The following is a 22,439-nucleotide window of genomic DNA, read 5'->3' as shown; positions in this document are numbered from 1 at the left end:
TGAAAGAGTTAGAGAAACAAAACCAAGATTTATCAGGCCAATATAGGCATTAATAACGAATTAAAAAGTAAAATTGATAATTTAGAAAAGCCACGGAGAAAAGGTTACGGTTTGGTTAATGAGATTATCAGTCTATCATATCTCATTAACCTAACCGCAACCAGTAGACTCTCTCTGCTGTCCCCCTTCCCTCCCCCTCCCCAATCGCTAGAATCTCTCTACTTCCCTTCCCCCCTTCTGCCCCCCATTAACCATAATCTCCAGAACGTTTTTCTCAGCGCTGTTATCTTCGTTAACCAGACTGTTACAGCAAGATTCTCCCCATTTCCTTCTTACCCCCTCATTAACCCTAATCTCCAGAATCTGTATTCTCAGCGCTACCTTCTGCAACTTGTATAAATAATTTAATTAAAAGTTCTAACTTACGTATTTCTAGTGTCTAACAGCAGTATCGTCTGACATATGAGGGACAGTCACAAACGTCGTCTTCTTCAGGTACAGGTGAGATGTATTTGTCAGCGACAGTAGTTGCTTTTGGCGTAGGTGGAATGTCCCATTATTGCGAGAGGTACTTTTTTCCGAGGGTGAATTATCCCTCGACGGACAGTTTGGAAAGCATCTGGCATGTTCAAAAAAACCCACTGACATTATATCAGGATGACCTCTAACGAGATATATCCGAACTAATAATTATCACGTGATCAAATCTGCAACTAATAATTCCCTTTGTTGACGTCACATAATTAACCCAGTTTAATATCTAAAGTGGAACCTATTGTTTGACGTCACATAATTAACCCACTTTAAAAAATCCCATTGTTGATTCCTCTCGAGAGCTTTTGTTGCAATCATAACCTAGAAAACCATACAATTAATAGAAATTTACATTAAATTAGTATACTATTAATATCATTTTGCGAACTACAGTGAAAAAGGTTACAATTTTACGGTAGAAACGTTTTCAAAATACCATTTTCATTTTCTACGCTTATCTTAGCCCTACACGACCTAATTTTGTCCAAAAAAAAGCAGAATACTAAAATTCATTTTTAACTCTAATTCAGATTCCTACCTGGTAAGCCTAAATTAAATATACTAAGTATAATATGCCTTAAAGTTCAAATACTGTCTAATACAATAAACATTCATGAAAAATACTTACTTTGTATGTACAATGAACGCTCCAAAAGGCTGAAAATGTAACATGGAACAAGACAATTTCTATTCAAACCTTTCCGATTGTAGCGTCAAATAAAACAAAGAACTCGCTAAGTCAAAGTTCAGTTATCTAATCAATCGTACGCGCGCGCACGGAAAAATCAACGAGTCACGTGAGAATCGGTACGTCACGAGCCCCTATGCATAAATGTTAGGGCGCCTTACCACCAATAGATCTAATCACGCTAGCACATTCTCGAAAAATAAACGCGGTTGGCGCCCGTGCCCCAAGTCCGCGCCCTCGCCCTCGCCCTGATGGTGCCCCCGCGCCCCCGTCGACGTCTGAAATGTGAAATGGGGCATCGACGTCTTTATAACGTTTTTTAAAACTGTACTGCATGGGGAAATTTTGTGGGTAATTTTGGTATAAACTGAACGTTATTTTTAAGTAAATAAATGTACCATAAATCTACTTAAATATTCATTATTCAAAAGAAGCTTATTTTTTATAAATTAATTAAAAAGCCCAAATCACCCTTATTCGCTAAAATCGCTACCGAAAACCATAATCCCTTTCAGCAGCAGTCTTAACACCGTGACCGTAAAATTTCCTTATTCGCTACCGAAACGAGTTTATATAGCTAGTGGCGCAGCGACGCTGAAGTTTTCGGTAGCGAATACAGTCTAGCTGCAGAAGCAGAAGTTCAAGTAGAATATTGATACACGATTTATACCTCGAAGCAGACGACAAAGCTTTAGCACCATTTCGCCACCTACACTCGTTTCCCTATCGTCCATACAAAACAATTGTTCAACCTGAGGTTAAGACCGCGTCCCATTTGATAAATCCAAAATAACGTAGCAATAACGTTTCATTAACGTAAACAACGAGGTTAGTTTATTGATATTAACTCAACGTTATTTATTAGTTATTAACTCAACTAATCTTTATCTCATTCAAACTTGTACCATTTTGCCTTGAAAATTTGTTATTCAATTACAATGAATAAGCCATAAAATACATTATACTTATTATCCGCCCTAAAACCAAGATTTTGGTTATTTGTTCCTTCGAAAAGGTTATTAATACTGAAACTAGTGCATATTTTGTACTATGGCAAAAAATTGTTAGCTGACGTTTCGCGGAAAACTCCTCTTGAACACGGCCAACTTTCATCTCTCGCGCATCTCTCGTATGTAGTGTAAGGGTATTTGCCTGTTAAAAAGTATCAAAATACACTATGTAAAGACCTGAGGAAGCTCCCGAACGGGAATGAAACTGTCGTCGAGTTTTTAAATAAAACTTTTTATTGTACACACAGTGGTCTTTTAATTTGTCGATTTCATATTATAAATGTACAAGCGCCAATAATTATTAATTTTTAATTAATTTTTATAACCCCTTAGCATAATTAAGATATTAAAATAATTAAAAACCATGTTGTACAATTAAAAGGTTTTATTAAAAAACACAGCTACGGCCATTTCGACGCCTGCGTCGTCGTCAGGCTAATATATTTCTGTAACTCCTAAAATTCAACTGACACTCTGAAGACCGCATCGAAAACCAAGAAAACGTGGAAATATTCTTTTTATTAACTGCACTTTCGGACCCATGTTTATAGTACGTTATTGCTCACATAAATTTAAAAGCACAAATACGATTGGGGACGCATTACAAGTGAAGAGTATTTTCTTTCAAAGATGGTGTGCATGATTCCGTTATTTTAAACCATCGGCAAGAGAAACCTTTTTATAGATAAAATTGAGGTTAACTGTTTTGCTAAATCCTGTTAAACTTGTTATTAATCATAGAAAGTAAGCTTTAAAACAGTTTAAGAAATTTGTATAGGGGTTCAGACCATGGAAAATTAAAGGGTTATGATAATTGAACTGAAATTAGTCTAGTCCATGGGGTTTTTCTCGACTTTCTTCTTCTTCAATTTATGCTAAGTAATTGATGAAAAGAGTAACTGGAACTTCACTTACCGTTGGAAAAGTAACTTCAATAAGAAAAATCAGTTAAGGTAAAGCTTATGATCAAACTAGAAATATTATCGAAAAAAATTTCCAGTAAATTTAGCAGTATTAAAGGTTGTAAATAGGGAACATTGGGATTCATAAAGTAACACCAAAATAATTATTTAATGTACCTAGGATTGAATGTAGCTACAAGTTCATTGCAGGAAGAATTAAGCTTCATTATCAACAGTATCGCGCACTTTATTTGTCACGTGGATCAAGACTAGAGCAGTATCTGGAACACTACAGTAAATATTTTTAGAAAAACATTTCTAAGGTCATAACAATGAAGCACTTACAGTCATCGTAAAATTTCAATTGCTTAGTTTCACCCAATAACAACAAAGACTATTATATTTATAGTAATTTAATATTTTTATGACAGCGAATGCTTCTGTCTCAAACTTACTTTTTATCGTATCTAACGCCATTTATCTTTCGAATTGTAACTAATTTTTGTTGTTAAAGTGTTACATCAAAAATTAAATTGGCCTAAAAGTTTTGAATCGGCATACCAGAAAGAATTACTTCGTAAATTGGCCGTACAAAAAATTGGTTATGGATCCATTCAACACAAAGCAATTGTATGCCTACCAAAGTAAAATGACTTCACTAACAACAATGAATGGAGGAAAAACCTACATTTTTCACGAAAATTGTTTGCCATAACTGAAATGTTTAAGGCAAAAATTTATTTATTTATTTATTTGAATGCGTAGAAACTGGAGGACACCAAGTGGTAATACCCCTTTCAAATATTTAGCTGTAACTAATGTAATTGGGCCCTCCAACTTTTTGGTCGGTTCAAAACTTCAAATTAACCATATCATAGGCTAAATAGAGATAATATTAACTTACTGGTCCTTAATTATTTAAGAAACATTGGTTAAAGATAAACTTTAATCCATTTAGAAAATATTCCCAAAAAGATTTACTGATAGCCAGAAGACCGCCCCGTCCTACGTAACCAATGGTAACTTCTCGTATGGTGGTGATTTTCTGTAGACGCAAGACTCCTGAGACGTCTGATCTTAGTCTTCATCTGTATCTAAAATCTGGTACAATTTGATAATTAGATTAATATTAGCTTCTGGTGATTTACCTCGCTCCTGTCGGCTTTGGTCTTTTTTCTCCCGGATCTTCTCGTTGCAGGTGGAATCTAAGTACTGTCGATCGGACTATAGCATAATGAGATGAGCATTTTGACGATACCACATTTCGGTTTGATCTTCAAAAAATAGGGGTAGGACGAGAAGAAGATCGGCATCCGTTATCCTGGACGGACGCCGCTTGATATTATTTTATTGTTGAATCGGATTGGTGGAACCTTTATGGCTCGTTGATTGCCTAGTGCTAGAGGCACTGCCAGTTGTGACTGAGGGAATGATAGGTTCGTTGGTGGCCAGTAGGGAATCTGACCCCCTATTGCTGTTGTGGGTTTGTAATATACTGGTACGGTGGGGGTGGATATACGAGTTGTGAAAAGCTTACATTTGACATATTAGCGGGATTTACCATGTGGCTGTGTGGGCAAACATTTGTTGGATGGATCGGAAAGTAGATTGAGTTCTGGTGGAGATGCATTTGGGACAAAATCTTTGCGTTTGGATCGACTAAGGTTGGTAGCCCCTGGGGCTGCTTGGTCTCACTCGACTGATAGGGGGGTGAAATACATTATTCGGAACTAAGACTGGTGGTTGCGAACCTGTCGAGTGAAACACGCTAATATTTGTTAGCCTTTGCTGTCCTTATCTAATGTTTATCTTGATTAAGTACTCAGTACAATCAAATGAATCAGGTAAGAATATCCTTCTGTGTTAGTCATTCCGAATTTCATTACGACATTTTGACAATTATTTGAAAATAAAAAAAGATCCCCAAGTGCTATTAATAGTAACATTCTAGTGTTAACCACTGATAATTGTCATACAACTTATCTGCTCTCAGTTTCACTCAATTAATGATCAGCGTGTACTAGCAATTTATAGATTTAGCCTAGATTATTGCTTTCAAAAATTGGCATTTAAAACTCCAACGTTGTCTAAAGGTCGTAGGTTCGATTCCTGCCCGAGGTGATATGATTTTTCTCAACCACTCTGGTATGGCACCACACGCCGAGGTATTCCTTGTTTAAATGAAACTTCTTATTACAAAATTCCAGCGTAATAACCAAAAGTAAATTATCATTGTTAAAACACAGATGTTTAGGTTTATGTTGATTTTGTTAAATGCCTATAGGTTTCTAACGCATTTTTATAGATTTTTCGCTTACTCTTCGTGTTATGTTGTTTAGCCATTTTGCATTAAAACATCTTGGTGTTTAGGGAATCAACGGCAAAAGAAGCCGTTTACATTTATAACGCGTTAAATTGCAATTCAAATGTTTAAAAGCTAAACTTTTTTCTGTGTAGTATCGGTCCTCCACCCATAAAATGGCTAGGTTTATATCTCAAACAATGTTTAATCATAGTACTACACACCCTCATACTATAAAAAATGGAGAATTATAATTTATTTGTTTCTTTCGGTGTTATCAGCATATTTAGAAAAGTCCCCGTAGATGTAGCTATATTTGTGTTATTAAACTTAATATTAATCGGATGGAGCTGCAAGATATCATCAACTTTCTCGGAATTTGATTTATCAATCCATTCTTTGAAATAAGTAGAAAAATTTAGCTTGGCATTTTCTCCTTATAACTCGTAAACTAAACAATATATTAAAAAATATTTGATTATTTGCGCCTAAAAACGTCTATGTTCACCTTAAGCATAATTAAATACAGAAAGAATCCCAAGAACACTAAAGATAAACCTAAGTGAAACTGTAATGTAGAAAACCTTTCCTGAACCTCACCTGGATCAAAAATAGCAGTAACCAAAATAAACCAAATGCATATTGAGTATCTCCCCTAGTGACACTGTTATTAGAATTGCGCCCTCCTTTAGATTGTTTACAAGTCACCCTTTGTAATGTTACGTTAATAAACAGTATTTAAACCGACGTTTAATAATTATTATTACGCCCGCATAGTAACATTTCATGGTGGCAGAAGTCTCCAGAGTTTATTGGTACTTGGTTGTATTAGAGCGTTTCGATTAGTCACTGTCCATATCGAAGATTGAACATTAGGATATCAAGCAAGCGACAAAGGTCATTTCTTCTTCAATCAGTGACAAGCTGCAAACCGCGATGGAGCCCAACACATTGTACCAGGTATCAACGCCTGATCCTTACAAATTCGGTAACCCATCGTATTGCAGAACGAGATGGGGGCTGAGACGTCCAGGAGTTTTTCTTCTTCAGACATGGTTGAGAAGCTGCAGACCAAATCCCGGGTAGGTGGACAACAGCATAGACAGAAACGTCACGGATCAAGAAGGTCAAACGGTGAAGGTAAGAGTTTTCTTTAACTTTGAACTATCTATCAAAACTGGACTGGCAGACGAGAACTTGACGGGTCTGGGTTCCATTTCCGGATCATCAGCGTTGGAAGACTGCTCGCCCTGGCTGGACTCACCATCATAATAACCATCGACGAATTCAGATAAACGCTTTCCCTGATTAATTATGTCGTCTGACGTTGAAGGTTACGTTTCTATACTATAACGCTCTGGATTAAACCAGACATTTCTAGTCCGCAGGACATCATTGACATTTGCAACGTAGATTCTATAACCATCTGCATCGCTTTCGTATTCAACGAGAAATATCTTATAAGCCTTCTTTGTCAGCTTTCTTTTTTACGCTTTTGGAAGATGCGTGAATCATTCTGTTCCAAAACCACAGAGATGCTTCAATGACAGGTTTGGCTTTCAGATCCACAGTTCATACGGGCTCTTCCCAGGAATTTGTGTTGGTGCTGAGCGATTCATAATATAGGTCGTCATCCTTAAGGCTTCAGCCCAGAGCTTCGTTGGAAGTCCAGGCTTAGAATGTAACATAGGGCCCTTAGTTGAAGAATCATGTCTAAGTGTTTTGAAAGTATCATAAATATAAGAAGTTCTTCTAAATCAATATATCATTTTATATCTTAGGTCCAGCTTTACAATGTGATGATAAGCGGAAAACGTTAAGTTAATTATTCATGGGGATAGACAACAGGTTTAATTAATTGCAAAGCACATAATTGTCTCACCGAAAAGCCCTTTCTCAATATTGTGGGTCAATTAGAGAAAAAGCAATGGCCCGATGACCTTAACCGGTCGGATCTCACCAAAGGGGGACTGAACGACAGGAAGCAACGCTTGGAATCTTGGGGACTTTTGGGGTTTTGGTGCAGTAACTTTGTACAAAAATTCCACTCTCTTCTTATTTAAAATTATAGTCTAGATTTCCTGGATTATAAAGTGTGTATAAATGAAGGGAACTTATTTACGTCTCATCTCTGTTGACCGAGAAGAGTAAATACAAAGAATGTAAAACTATTTGTATATGAAATATTGGTTTTTGACGGTATCCCTCGATTACTACACAACTCGTAGGACAAATTCTTCTAAGAGCACCTGAAATACGCACACTAAATGTTTACACCTACCACGGTTAACTGTTTTTTTTTCGGCTTAGTAATTTTTCGGCTTTAACCTAGGATTTCGCATCTTAAGTTTTTTTTTAATTTGTTTGAGTAACAAATAATATTCAAGTCGTGTCGTTTTTACACACAATCCTAAGGATTTGTCTGTATTAGTCTCACGTACACTGACGCCGATGCCATCGTGTCGCGCATATCTCTTCAATGGTTAGGGCTAGAAGAGTCAATGATATCTCGTTCGAGTGTACATATCTCGCCATTGATAGCTTTTCATTAATTTTCGAAATCGAAGCCCAAAAAGTTGGGCATTTGCCCAAGTTACCGTTTTCGGTAGTTTAGCTTTGTGTGGTTGATATTTTGTTAAAAATAAAGTCCGGTAACGTTAAAAAATATTATTTGATAGGTTAGGATTCAGCGGAACTATCCCTTCGGTTATATCAGAAAATATTTATGTTAAGTAAGGTTTTCGGGGTTATTTAAGTGACCCCTATGTTCGTGGTTTTATATTACCGCCTGAAAGTCGACATAACGTTCCTTAATTTAAGTCAGATTTTCATGAAAGTTATATTTTTGAATTTCTGTGTCTTCCATATAACCTAGAATTACAATGACGTAATTACGCTGCTTATTTTTAATTCTAAGTCATGTTTTTTGGACAGCGTATACGTACCCCCCTCAACTTCCAACATAGGAAATACGCGTGGTTATAGAGACTATAGGCGAATTAATCTCTGGTATTTTCCAAGGCCGTTCTATTATGACCCAAAGTAACAAATAAGTGTGGCACTTATCGAAGTAATACGTGATGCTTACAACGTATGACCTGAAGTAAAAATAAGTGTGACAGACGCAAAAATAAGAGTGCCACTGATTGAAGGAATCTTCGATACTTTCAAAGTATGACTAAAAGTAACAAATAAGTGTAAATACAATTATATGTGGCCTTGATACCGGCGTTGCAGGTTGCTGTGAATAGCTCAAACAAAATTAACACATTAGAAAGACTGTGTATTATGACCGTCGTACGTCTTGTTAAAATAAAAATTGAAGCTCCAATAAATTAGTTTTTACCCATGTAACTTCATTCTTCATTTTCAATTTTAGAGTAATTCGTATCAGAGAATCTCGGTTTTGGGACCAACCAGAGGAAGAGTCGATCTTTAACTTTGCAGATCAAAAAGATGAACACAAGCTGAAAAGCGATAGTAACATTGGATTTTGGGATTAATTAACATTATTTTACTACATTATCGTGAACTTCGTTATTTCTATGTGTCGTAGGTTATGAACGGTTCAAAAATTTAAAAAAAGGAAATAATTTCTAAGATTCGAGGAAAGATCTCGATTAAGGGTCTCAATCATTGGGACCATTTTCTACCAAATATTTGACTGAACCCTAACGCTAACTACTTTTCATTATTTCGCTTTCATGCGCTATTTATGTTTACATGTATTTTAATTAAAACGAACACTCTGATCTGCCGTGTGAAAAAGTAATTAACTAAATAATGAAGCTTAAATCAGGTTAAACTAGACAAGTGAGTGTTTATATTATTAATTTTTTCCCAATTCTTATTTCTATCCATAGATTAGAGCAGATTCGAATTTAAACAGAACGAGCGATCTTTGTTATATGGCTATCTCGACCCTGAAAATGATGATTTCAAATTTCGCCATGGTGATCTCGAACTTCAAAGTGATAATCTAGAAGTAAATAAAATTTTTATAATAAATATCTTCTACATATAATTAAAAGCCAAAAAAATATTTTGTTTGGAATATTTTATGACCTACATGGAAAACCCTTTATTTACCAATATTTTTTGTTCCCTTCTAGGATCAACCTTTGCCCTATAATTATTAAAACCAATTATAATTTACTCAAGATCGCCAATTAGACCTACATTTATATTTTGTTTACTTTTGCCTTCACTGAAAAAACTTTAAAATTAATGAAGTTTTTTATTGTTCACACTTAAAATTGCAACGAAATCAAATTTAATTATTTAAGTAAACTTATGATTAATTGGTGTTTGATTTAAGGAAAGTTGCTTTCTGTTATCAGTCAAACGTGATCATTCGAATACGAAGAACTTCTGGCCATAAATCTTAAAAACTGTAAATGAACCAATAACTTCCGGAATAAGAAGTGGACGAACGAGAAAGTATTTCTAGTAAGATATTAGCGTCCAGCTTTCCAATAATTGGAATTTTCTAAGAATAGCAGTTAACATGGTAACACCACTCTTCAGGGCAAAGGTTGATCCTAGAAGGGAACAAAAAATATTGGTAAATAAAGGGTTTTCCATGTAGGTCATAAAATATTCCAAACAAAATATTTTTTTGGCTTTTAAAATGAAAATTAGCCAGGTTGAACCAACGCTAGAAAATGAGTAGAGCGATTTTGTAGAAATGTAGATTGGGCCTATTAGATAATGCTTAATAAAAAATATTTTAGCAATAGAAAAAATAACAGCATAAAATTATAGAATGCAATTATGTAAACAATTATAATTTAGGTTTTGCCTTCTTCAAGCCTCAAAAAGAATTCAACTCGGAGTACGGGTTATGATAAAATAACGGTTATGATTTTTTTAAGAAGGAATTAAAAAATTAAAATACAGTTTACCACCAGAGTTGTGTAAAGCGGAGGAATAAGGAAGCTAAAATCACTGGTGTGGCCAAAAAAAGGTACACAATTATGCACATTAAGTGCAGCGTTCTTCGACTCGGAAATTTTAGCAGAAGAACCAACGATTACAAACCTTCCCCAAGGCTCAGAATCGTTCCTATGCGGAACGGTTTGTCCCTCAAATAACTAGTCGTACTAGCAGATCCAAGTGCAAGACTTTTCGCAACTTAACTTTTGATTTAAAATGTAACGCCACTATTAACTACAAAAATACCTCTACTTGGAATGCCTATCCTGCCGTGTCGCGTGTGGTAAGATCACTCTGACGGCTTTAGCCGCACCTACGAGAGAAAGATCCCCTTCGCGCACGCTCCCCTCTCACGTTGTTCTTTGTTAAGTTAACAAAGTGACGTCAAAAAACCGTCAGCCACATCGAGACGAAAATCTTCCACGATAAGCATTCCTAATATAAAACTTTCAACGGGTATTCCTAGTAGAGGTATGGATCCTGTGTAGAATAATATTGGAATTTCATGATATATTAGTTTTGCTTTTAGATGGTGTTTAATCTTTTGTATCATGACTAAGATTGGTATCACCAAGATGTCAGTTTCCTTTAACCATTGTGATACCGGGATGATTTGGTTTTAGGGGATAAGAGGCAGGTGCTTGCTCTTCAAGCATAAGGGAAATGGGGAGCAACACCTAAAAATATCCCAAATAGACGTACGTATAAATAAATTCATTTTTGGTATCATCTTGCCAAAGCCTATGTTTTTTTATGATCCCCTGAAAATATAATCCGCCTACCCTAAGAGATAGCTAGGGATCGTATACGATGCCTTCACTCTTGCCGGGAGAAAAGGGTGAAAGAGTGCACGGGCGTAATCTTTTTCTTTATATGTACCACAATGTATACTTGCTAGAGGCTGAGAACACTTTTATGCGGGTTTATCAATATTACATTTATAAATTAAGTCAGTTCACGAAAACGTGTAAGGAGAACTAGCACTTCCGATTCAACAGGATGAATCACTGCAATCTTATCAAAACGGGTGTAGTTTGCTTCTGAGATGGAAGAGTATCTTGAAGGGGAAAATATCCCGATCATCTATTGATATCCAACGACTGCTAGTAGAACTAGTATGATTTTAAAGCGTTAGTTATTGTATGCAGGTTAAACACAATGCGACATCTTTAGGGTTTTCACGTTTTAATATATCATATGCAAAATAATTATTGGTTTTCTATAATTTCTTATATATAGTTTAGGGTAGAAAATTGCACAGTGATATTTTCTCCGTCGTAAAACCAATTCCACATAACACGTTAATGCGACAACTTTGGTAAAAGTTCCATTTTAAAAAAAGTATCGCCATTTTTAATTTAGTTTTCAATCAAGTTTTTTTATTAGTCATGCATGTGCTTTTGGACAAATCTTTGTTGAAGTGTTTATGTAAAAAAGTTCAGTTGCAGGTGCAAATTTCATCCCTTCTCTTAAAGTTTTTCACCAGTTCCCTCAATCTGTCCATCATTGTCCATCGCAAAATAGTAATTGTAAGTAATTATTTTGAGAAATACCTCATATGTGTCTACATGTAGTCAGAATTTATAGCCCGGTGTACCGTTAACAAAAAACCACACCACCAGAGGCCTATCATCAGAATGCCCTACGCCAGTGTCCACAAGCCCGGACAGGTGACAAAACCAGCATGGGTAGCAGAACCCTACTACTGATGGTCGCACCCACGACGCAAGCCGCTCAACCCAGCAGAAGGTGCAACAATGCAACGACCAGCCCACCACTTCGCACACAGCAGTGGGATAAAAAATGGATGCTCTAGCAACTCCGGCCGACACCCCACCGAGAAAGGCAGGGAGCCAAGCCCTTTGGAGAGAGCTCCTAAAGGGGAACGGCGGGCACACAGCAGCCCGCATAACCCGGCACAGCTGGCACCGGAGATCCCGGTGTGATCCAAAAGGCCGGGATATGGGTCCGCCTTGCCCTCATACGGAGGCCCGCAGCCCCACAGCAGGCAACCCAATCCGCCGAGGCGGCCAGTTTGCCCGGCCCCTCTCCATTAGCCTGGGCCTAAGCCCAGTATCCAGCCCACACCTGACCGAAGTCGGAGGTTGGAGATAGGACCCTTTGGACGGAGCTAACATCTCCCAGTGCGCCACCGCGCTTATGGGTTACATATGTGTCTACAACCAGCCAGCAGGCTACTGCTAGACTCCTTAAGAAGTTTAAATCAGATTTAATTATTTACCAATGACTGCCAAACCTTTTTCATTAAAACTTTAAATTACCAAATCTTATTCATTCTGTTAAAGTTCGATTTCAAAGATTCGTATAATTTAATAATATACTTATAAAGTACCATTACCTTAATATAAATTCATCTATTTAAGAAAAACGTAATGCTTCTAAAGAGCTCTCATAAAATAGGGTTGAGTTATTGAACTGATAATATAATTTTGGTTAAAGAGATAACAGAAGTGATGCAAAATCCAAACGAGATGGTTTAAATCCGAAACTTATCAAAATTCATTATTGGCCGGCGAGCAGAAGGTGGTTTCTTGTCGCGTATATTCTTTTTACCCTAAATCGTTTTATTCGCCTTTTCCGGGGACGACAATTTATCCTTCCTATAAACTATTTGCTTGTTCCGGAGTATAAGAGCTACTCTTTTCACCCCTTCAGAAAATGAGGTGTAAAGTAGTTATTCGGATTTTGTCATCAGAAAGTCAGAATTATAATAACCGATCCACCTTTGTTAGCAACATTTAAAAAGACTTGATTTAATTTAATTTTATTTTATTAATACTTAATCCATAAAGGCAGGAGCTTCCTTAAGCAAATTCTAATAAAAAATAAACCGTCGAAACTAAAAAATCCACATTTTAGATAAACGAGGGGTGGTTTATGAATTAAGCTTTAATTGTGGCCAAAAATATGTGGGAATTAAACCACGACATTGATTGGGAAAATCCTAAAATCTTCGATAACGAAAAAAATTGGTATCGTCGAAAATTTCTCGAAAATAAGAATTCCTTCGCATAGCTAATCTTAACTTAGAACAAGGTTGTGAAGAAGCGTCGTCATGGGGCGTTATAAGGGACAAACATTTAAACCAAAAATTATATTGAGTCTATGTAACTTCTACATAATTTTTGTCTGTTTTGTGTCACCTTAAAAAAATTAACATAAAATTAAACAAAAAAATTAAAATGTAGAAAAAGTTATATGAGGTTGTACATGCGCAGTCAAGTCAATATTTATTTTAGTTGGCCTATTGATTAGTTATTAGGTTTCATCTGACGAAGGTCTTCGTGGCCGAAAGCTTGTCCAATGTTAGGTTCCTTTACTACAAAGCAATAACTTTTGCTTCTTTTTAATACATTTCTTTAGCCTCTTAATTTGAATATTGAATCGTTATTTATTAATCATGGACACGAGTATTTCTGCTTTTAAATACAAAATATAATCTTAATTTAATCCAAGAATCGAAAGGCTTGCGAAATTACAGATACGGTTAAATAATTCCTCCGTTTGCCATCATACATGTTTTTACGCGATAGATAATATTTTGGAATGTACGCTGGATCATGTCCGGAGTGACCAATTGCAAAGCATTGATGATACGCTGACGAAATTCTTACAGGCTCGTAACAGGCGTTTCATAGACATAATCTTTTATCAAAATCCACAAGAAGAAGTCAATCGGTGTAAGGTCAGATGACCTTGGTGCCCATTTAGCCCAGGACAGATACGGTTTGACCCGGAACATTTTCCCATAAAGATGAAAATTGGTTCGTAGGTAGTTTTGACCCCAAAAAAATTACTAAAAGTCCCCACCTCTAGAGCGTGAGCTTCCGACGCTATCTTGGAAAATGGCCGCCAAGAACGCCTGACGTCATAAATTTAATGAAAGTGTCCAAAAATGTTAATTGTACATTGTACAATTAGGGCTTTCTGAATAGTATTGTAATTTTGTTTTGGTGTACAACCGTTATTTTGGCCGTCATCTTGGAAAATGGCAGCCAAGAAGGTTTTCCACGTAACTTTCCACTATATGTTTCAATATCATTGAAAAATAGTATATAGTTTATTTGCGGCTGTGTGAACATAATTACGAAATCTTATGGATCTGCGACCGTTATTTCGTCCACCATCTTGGAAAATGGTGGACTGCAATGCCGAATTTTACCTTCAAAATTATATAATATAGTCAAATGGTTTTCAAATTTGGTATATTTTTTGTTTATGACGCTGAGAACACTATTACAAAATCTTAAAGGTATCTGACGGTTACTTCGTTCGCCATCTTGGAAAATGGCCGTCTGGAAAATATTCAACTTGTTGATAGCGATCTTATAACTATTTCGAATCACTTTAGGGTTAGATTCTTACATTTAAAATCTGGAAAATGAAAACCAATGATACACATATAACACATTTATTTGTAGAAAACATTTTATTGGGAAATTCCCAAAACTGTTTAATTAACTATATAATAAGCACATGATTTTTTCTTTGGTTCGTAGGCGCCATTTGGTGAGGTATCGTTTTTCATCATTTTGGATTCGAACTGTCGATAGGCTTTCCTTTATCTCTACAGGCCGCGTGTTTTCATTTAATAGAGAACGGTCTATATCCCCGGGTCCTAGCAGTAAAGGGCCCACGAGGTACTGATTGGGGACCCTAGCTCAAGGAGGGGGAGAAAGTCAACAAAATTTTGAAAACGTTAGTGGAGCCCGGGGTCTAAAACATTTGTTATTATTTGGGATTAGGACGGTACGAGCTTCAGTAACTGATAAATATTTAATTAAGTATTTTAAGAATATTTAAATAGTTTTGGGCATTTCCTAATTAAATGTGTTATATAATTTATATAGACATATACATTTGTATCACCGGTTTTCATTTTCCATATTTTAAAAGTTAAGAATCTAATCCTAAAGGGATTCGAAATAGTTGTAAAAATTATATCAACAAGGTGACGGCCATTTTCCAAGATGGAGGACGAAGTAACCGTCAGATAGCTTTACGATTTTGTAATAGTGTTCTCAGCCTTATAAACAAAAAATATACTAAATTTGAAAACAATCAGACAATATCATACAATTTTGAAGGCCAAATTCGGCATTGCAGTCCGCCATTTTCCAAGATGGTGGACGAAATAACGGTCGCAGAGCCATAAGATTTCGTAATTGTGTTCACACAGCCGCAAAGAAACTATATACCAATTTTCAATCATATTGAAACATATAGTGGAATGTTACGTGGAAAACCGTTTTGGCTGCCATTTTCCAAGATGGCGGCAACAATAACGGTTGTACACAAAAAAAAATTAAAATACTATTCAGAAAGCCCTAAATGTACAATGTACCAATTTTTAACATTTTTGGACACTTTCATTAAATTTATGACGTCAGGCGTTCTAGGCGGCCATTTTCTAAGATGGCGTCGGAAGCTCACGCTCTAGAGGTGGGGACTTTTAGTATATTTCTTTTGGGGAATGTTCCGGGTAACATTTTTGGTTGCCATGGCAAAACGGTTGCCTATGGAGACATTTCCCCTTAGGGGGTGTTTCAAGTTACATGACGGTCTACCAAATCCCCGAGTTTGAACCAAATCGGTGCGTTACAACTCGGATCGTCTCCTTGTAAGTTTTGTAAAATAACCCTTAGAACTGCTATGGCGAACTTGTTTTTTGCTGACCTTAGTATATAAGTGTGTATTGTCCGTATGTGATCAAAAAATTGTTATTTGTATGTATTCTCTATAACTTTCTCGTTTAAAATTTTCCCAAGCACATATCCGTCATTTAATAAAAAAATATGAAACCATACTCGAGTTTTCGACAATTTTGTTCAAAGCGTTCGCAACCAAATAAGCATATCCTGATAGTTTCAATTTTATATTTCAAATAGGTTTTGAGAAAAAAAGCCTGGCCAGAGCAAATCAAGCCACCCTGTATCAAGAATGTATTTATTTATATTTAGGAAGAATAATTATGTTGCGACAATCGCCGGGCACGTTGAACGCCTTTCCCCCGTCTCGCGCCGGGGGGGGGGACAAAACGTCACTGGCGTTTGATTACCATCGCGTTAGGTGACGTAAATTTTAAGCAGCCAATGAAATACCGGGACTATTCATACTAGGGGGAACAACGGGTGGATTGAGAGAAAGGCTAAAAACCGTCTCGACATACACATTATCCCTAGGTATAAATAAATACATTCTTTCCTGTATTTAAAAATTTTTGACTTATAAGAAATACAAAACTGTTTTATTATTAAAGGGGAATTGTCACCACCCTAAAATTGGTTATAAACCATTTAAATGGACAGAGGACGTCCGAAAATAGTCATATAATAACTTTCATGTTAATATTTCCAGTATTAGGTTTATTATTATCAAATTATTATTACCCCCCGTACTCTAGAATCGCTTTGATGAACCGACCTGCAGCGCCATTTCGTAAACGAAATATTATTTTCCCCGGTTTTATCGTTTTTCGGTCAGAACTGTGGTGTCCCATGAAGCACGAAGTAGTCGGCCCGACTGCTACGAATTTCGTCGGGAAGACTGTGTCGGATGTGCTGTCTATTCAGTGGCAACTGAAGAGTCGGGATGTCCTACCCAGCCTACTATTGGCTTACTGATTTTAGATATACTGTCGGCCTTTACCTACTCAGATTTGTTAGGTTAGCCAGCAGTCGGCATTAAACTATATTTTAAACGAATTGAAAAAGCCCTCAATACGACTGCAGAGCCGACTTCAAAAATGCGAGTCGGAAAAGGGTCGTTTTGCTGTCGGGTCGACTGTATAAGTAAAATCAGTCGGCCAACAGTAGGCTGGGTAGGACATCCCGACTCTTCAGTTACCATTAAATGGACTGCACAACCGACGCCGTTTTACCTTACAAATTAGTGTAAAATATGCCTTATAGTTGGTTGACCTTGTAAAGTTTCCCTTTCACAACTAGCGATTTCTACGTCGGCCTACTGCAGTTTTATTACCAGGTTTTCAGTCGTCGGCCTACACTACTAACGCAAGTCTTATGGTCTTTGGCCCTATATGGATATTTTGAACCGTCGAATTTATATAATCAGTTAACCCTTATTTGTCTTGGAGATTGTAAGGTCAACAATTATCTATATAGCTACAAGGTATTGCCAAAACTGTATATATACATTCCAAACTTACAAAAATAAGATTTATAATACAAAATATTTTTTTTTTAAATGTTTAAAAAGTAAATATGGTAAATTAAAAATTTGAGATCTTTTGATAAAGGATAACAATCTTTGTCCTATATGGCTTGCACGTGAATTTTTTTACAGAGTACTACTTCCTATTGATTTTAACGGTAATAGTTAGTATAGGGAGCTGTTGGCTGGAACGTGTGGCATGCAGGGCCTGCCACCACCCTCCTTCGCATTGTAACCCGGCCACCCGAATTAAAGGCTTTAAAAGTTGTTCGATGACTTAGGCCTAAGGTGGTTCCTTAGGTATTAGCCTAGCTGATTATTATTATTATTATTATTATTATTATTAAATTTAACGTTTAATTATCTAAATTATTTAAAATCATTTTCTTAAGACTTTAAAGAACAAAATAGTTAAAATAACATGGATTATGGAAATTTGGCAAATCCATGTACATATAACTAAGATTTAAATAAAAATCCACTATTGCATTCTTTGAGACTTATAAATCGCTTAGGTTGTGATTGCCACTGTCGAATTTTATATTCGAAAACAAATGATAATTTCAGCAAATTTTAAGTTACTTTCTATTAAAGGATTATAAATATTATTTTGGATATGTATCACAGGTGTTACTTTCACCATCAAATTAAAAAATAAGAACTTAAGAACTACAAGAAATGAATAAATAGTTCCGGTGAGTTCGGAGTCTTAAAATAATACTCATTGAATATATCATGGGGAGAGAGAAGGATCACCCCCTGGAGGACGAGATTATCAGTCTGATATCTTATCTCGTCCTCCAGAAGCCAATACCTAGAATCTCTCTCTGCTTTCCCTCCCGTTCTCCAGAATTAGTTTTAATCGCGCAGATTTCTGGAGAATGGACTTTACCCCTCCGCTTTCTCCCGTTCTCCAGAATTAGTTTTAATCGCGCAGATTTCTGGAGGACGGATTTTACCCCTCCGCTTTCCCTCGTTCTCCAGAATTTGTTTTCTTAGCGCAGATTTCTGGAGGATGGACTTTAACCCTCCGCTTTCTCCCGTTCTCCAGAATTAGTTTTAATCGCGCAGATTTCTGGAGAATGGACTTTACCCCTCCGCTTGCTCCCGTTCTCCAGAATTAGTTTTAATCGCGCAGAATTCTGGAGGACGGATTTTACCCCTCCGCTTTCCCTCGTTCTCCAGAATTTGTTTTCTTATCGCAGATTTCTGGAGGATGGACTTTAACCCTCCGCTTTCTCCCGTTCTCCAGAATTAGTTTTAATCGCGCAGATTTCTAGAGGATGGACTTTACCCCTGCCCTCTCCCCCGATCTCCAGAATTTGTTTTCCTCGCGCAGATTTCTGGAGGACGGATTTTACCCCTCCGCTTTCCCTCGTTCTCCAGAATTTGTTTTAATCGCGCAGATTTCTGGAGGATGGACTTTAACCCTCCGCTTTCTCCCGTTCTCCAGAATTTGTTTTCCTCACGCAGATTTCTAGAGGATGGACTTTACCCCTCCCCTCTCCCCCGTTCTCCAGAATTTGTTTTCCTCGCGCAGATGTCTGGAGGACGGATTTTACCCCTCCGCTTTCCCTCGTTCTCCAGAATTTGTTTTCTTGGCGCAGATTTCTGGAGGATGGACTTTAACCCTCCACTTTCTCCCGTTCTCCAGAATTAGTTTAAATAGCGCAGATTTCTAGAGGATGGACTTTACCCCTCCCCTCTCCCCCGTTCTCCAGAATTTGTTTTCCTCGCGCAGATTTCTGGAGGACGTATTTTACCCCTCCACTTTCCCTCGTTCTCCAGAATTTGTTTTCTTAGCGCAGATTTCTGGAGGATGGACTTTAACCCTCCGCTTTCTCCCGTTCTCCAGAATTAGTTTTAATCGAGCAGATTTCTGGAGAATGGACTTTACCCCTCCGCTTTCTCCCGTTCTCCAGAATTAGTTTTAATCGCGCAGATTTCTGGAGGACGGATTTTACCCCTCAACTTTCCCTCGTTCTCCAGAATTTGTTTTCTTAGCGCAATTTCTGGAGGATGGACTTTAACCCTCCGCTTTCTCCCGTTCTCCAGAATTAGTTTTAATCGCGCAGATTTCTGGAGAATGGACTTTACCCCTCCGCTTTCTCCCGTTCTCCAGAATTAGTTTTAATCGCGCAGATTTCTGGAGAATGGACTTTACCCCTCCGCTTTCTCCCGTTCTCCAGAATTAGTTTTAATCGCGCAGATTTCTGGAGGACGGATTTTACCCCTCCGCTTTCCCCCGTTCTCCAGAATTTGTTTTCTTAGCGCAGATTTCTGGAGGATGGACTTTAACCCTCCGCTTTCTCCCGTTCTCCAGAATTAGTTTTAATCGCGCAGATTTCTAGAGAATGGACTTTACCCCTCCGCTTCTCCCGTTCTCCAGAATTAGTTTTAATCGCGCAGATTTCTGGAGAATGGACTTTACCCCTCCGCTTTCTCCCGTTCTCCAGAATTAGATTTAATCGCGCAGATTTCTGGAGAATGGACTTTACCCCTCCGCTTTCTCCCGTTCTCCAGAATTAGTTTTAATCGCGCAGATTTCTGGAGGACGGATTTTACCCCTCCGCTTTCCCTCGTTCTCCAGAATTTGTTTTCTTAGCGCAGATTTCTGGAGGATGGACTTTAACGCTCCGCTTTCTCCCGTTCTCCAGAATTAGTTTTAATCGCGCAGATTTCTGGAGAATGGACTTTACCCCTCCGCTTTCTCCCGTTCTCCAGAATTTGTTTTCCTCGCGCAGATTTCTAGAGGATGGACTTTACCCCTCCCCTCTCCCCCGTTCTCCAGAATTTGTTTTCCTCGCGCAGATTTCTGGAGGACGGATTTTACCCCTCCGCTTTCCCTCGTTCTCCAGAATTTGTTTTCTTGGCGCAGATTACTGGAGGATGGACTTTAACCCTCCGCTTTCTCCCGTTCTCCAGAATTAGTTTAAATCGCGCAGATTTCTAGAGGATGGACTTTACCCCTCCCCTCTCCCCCGTTCTCCAGAATTTGTTTTCCTCGCGCAGATTTCTGGAGGACGGATTTTACCCCTCCACTTTCCCTCGTTCTCCAGAATTTGTTTTCTTAGCGCAGATTTCTGGAGGATGGACTTTAACCCTCCGCTTTCTCCCGTTCTCCAGAATTAGTTTTAATCGCGCAGATTTCTAGAGAATGGACTTTACCCCTCCGCTTCTCCCGTTCTCCAGAATTAGTTTTAATCGCGCAGATTTCTGGAGAATGGACTTTACCCCTCCGCTTTCTCCCGTTCTCCAGAATTAGTTTTAATCGCGCAGATTTCTGGAGAATGGACTTTACCCCTCCGCTTTCTCCCGTTCTCCAGAATTAGTTTTAATCGCGCAGATTTCTGGAGGACGGATTTTACCCCTCCGCTTTCCCTCGTTCTCCAGAATTTGTTTTCTTAGCGCAGATTTCTGGAGGATGGACTTTAACGCTCCGCTTTCTCCCGTTCTCCAGAATTAGTTTTAATCGCGCAGATTTCTGGAGAATGGACTTTACCCCTCCGCTTTCTCCCGTTCTCCAGAATTTGTTTTCCTCGCGCAGATTTCTAGAGGATGGACTTTACCCCTCCCCTCTCCCCCGTTCTCCAGAATTTGTTTTCCTCGCGCAGATTTCTGGAGGACGGATTTTACCCCTCCGCTTTCCCTCGTTCTCCAGAATTTGTTTTCTTGGCGCAGATTACTGGAGGATGGACTTTAACCCTCCGCTTTCTCCCGTTCTCCAGAATTAGTTTAAATCGCGCAGATTTCTAGAGGATGGACTTTACCCCTCCCCTCTCCCCCGTTCTCCAGAATTTGTTTTCCTCGCGCAGATTTCTGGAGGACGGATTTTACACCTCCACTTTCCCTCGTTCTCCAGAATTTGTTTTCTTAGCGCAGATTTCTGGAGGATGGACTTTACCCCTCCGCTTTTTCCCGTTCTCCAGAATTAGTTTTAATCGCGCAGATTTCTAGAGGATGGACGTTACCCCTCCTCTCAGCCCCCGTTCTCCAGAATTTGTTTTCCTCGCGCAGATTTCTGGAGGACGTATTTTACCCCTCCACTTTCCCTCGTTCTCCAGAATTAGTTTTCTTAGCGCAGATTTCTGGAGGATGGACTTTACCCCTCCGCTTTCTCCCGTTCTCCAGAATTTGTTTTAATCGCGCAGATAGATTTTACCCCTCTTTACCCCTACCCGCTATTATTCCGAAACTATATAATTTCTTTATCGCTTCCCAACCCTTTAATTTCTAATCTATAGGCAATAAAAACAAGTTATTTACATTTAAATTTTTTATTTTAGAACTTTGCTTACGTGATTACGTAAAATTGGTTCTATGACTAATTCGACACTAAATATAATCCGTTTAAATAGTATCATTTTCCCAAAATTGGACCGCCAGTTTATTCTTTTTAGGGGAATCTCTATGGGAGTTTAACATTACAATAAAGCTAACAGGTCCAGTTTGGGGTACATAGGGCCGAAAATGGTGACTTTGGTCGTTTTTAGGGTACATTTGGTCAATTTTTGGGTACATCAGAATAGCAGTTGGAAAAAACCAAGAGCCGTAATTTTTTCCACCCCTCCCCCGGATCACTAGAATTTATCGTTATAATTCCGAAACTCTATAATTACTTAATCGCTTCCAAACCCCTTAATTTCTAATCTATAGGCTATAAAACAAGTTATTTAAATGTAATTATTTTTATTTTAGAACTTTGTTTACATGATTACGTAAAATTGGTTCTATGACTAATCCGATATTATATATAATCCGTTTAAATCGTAATTTATCTATATCATTGTAATTAATTCGAAATGGATATATACAATTTCATTTAAAGGGTTGAAACGAACTACCTTCTGCAACTTGTATAAATAATTTAATTA

This window comes from Leiobunum rupestre, chromosome 3, assembly GCF_980474605.1.
Source record: "Leiobunum rupestre chromosome 3, qqLeiRupe1.1.hap1, whole genome shotgun sequence".
Lineage (NCBI taxonomy): Eukaryota > Metazoa > Arthropoda > Arachnida > Opiliones > Sclerosomatidae > Leiobunum > Leiobunum rupestre.
Note: the sequence above shows the minus strand (reverse complement) of the source record.